Here is a 1,503-nt window from a genome sequence, read left to right on the forward strand (position 1 = left end):
TTAAACACAAAAAGGACTCAGTATAAGAATTACCCAATGAGTGGCCACCAGAGTCCATGTCAGAAGTAGTCCCTACTCTCCATATTATGGGACCCACAAGGAGACTGTGCTGCCTATGGCCTATATCTGAGCAGAGGGTCTATGTCCTCACTATGCATGGTCCTTGGTTGGTGCATCTATGCAGCAGCACCACCAGCCTGGATTTGTTGGCTCCACTGGTCTCCTTGTGGAGCTCCTGCCCCCTCCAGGTCCTTCTATCCACCAACTGTTCCATGACTCCCTCTGCTCCACCCAGAAATTTGGCTGTGAATCTCAGCATCTTCTTCAATTTCCCACTGGGTGGAGTTTTGAAGAGGACATCTATGGTAGGATCCTGTCCTGTTCCTTCTCTTCAAATGCTTCTGGTGTCTATTATATTTGCCCTTATGAATGAGAATTGAACATTTTCCCTAGATTCCTCCTTGTTATTTAGCTTCTTTAGATCTTTGGATTGTAGTGATCACAATCTGCTGGCTGGGCGGCCTTTCCAGGCCACAGGGGAAGAGGATAAAAGCAGTCAAGATGAGACATGATAGGGGGAGGTCAGATGTTACTGGAGGACAGATCCCACTTTCTGAGGTTTAGGTGATGGGGCAGGGGGTATGATGGAGGGGGTGGGACTAGGAGGAAATGAGGGATGAGGATATAATCAGGATGTAAAGTGAACAAATTAAAAATAAAATAAAATTGTAAAAACGTACCCAATGCTAGGACCCAAATTGAAAGGTCTTAGAGGAATACTCCTTCATTGCTGGTGGGAATGCAAACTCATACAACCACTTTGGAAATCTATCTGGTGCTATCTCAGAAAAATGGGAATAGGGCTTCCTCACGACCCAGCTATTCCACTCCTTGGAATATACCCAGAAGATGCGCTAGCACACAACAAGGACATATGCTCAACCATGTTCATAGCGGCCTTATTCATAATAGCCAGAACATGGAAACAGCCTAAGTGTCCCTCAATAGAAGAATGGATAAAGTGGTACATATACACTATGGAATACTATTCAGCTATTAAAAACAAGGAATTCCCGAAATTTGTGGATAAATGGATTGAGCTAGAAATGATCATAATGAGTGAGTTAACCCAGAAGCAGAAAGACTTAAATGGTATATACTCACTTATATCTGGACACTAGCCCAAGGGACATGTCCCACGAAAGCCTTCACTTACCAGGACAGTGGGACAGAGGGGAGGACATTCTATTGGGACTCTAGGTGAAAGAAGCATGGGAGAATGGGGAAATAGCAGGATCCAGAGGGTCCTAGAAACCTACAAGAAGAACATTATGATGGGCGAATCTGGGCCCAGGGGTCCTGCTCAAACTATGACACCAGCCAAGGAATATACATGCAGTAAACATCGAACCCCGACCCAGACCTAGCGAAAGGTCAGGACATTCTCCACAGTTGAGCGGAGAGTGGGGACTGACTTTCACACAAACCCTGGTGCCCCATATT

The sequence above is a fragment of the Acomys minous genome, assembly GCF_964271855.1.
Source record: "Acomys minous genome assembly, chromosome: 7".
Classification (NCBI taxonomy): Eukaryota; Metazoa; Chordata; class Mammalia; order Rodentia; family Muridae; genus Acomys; species Acomys minous.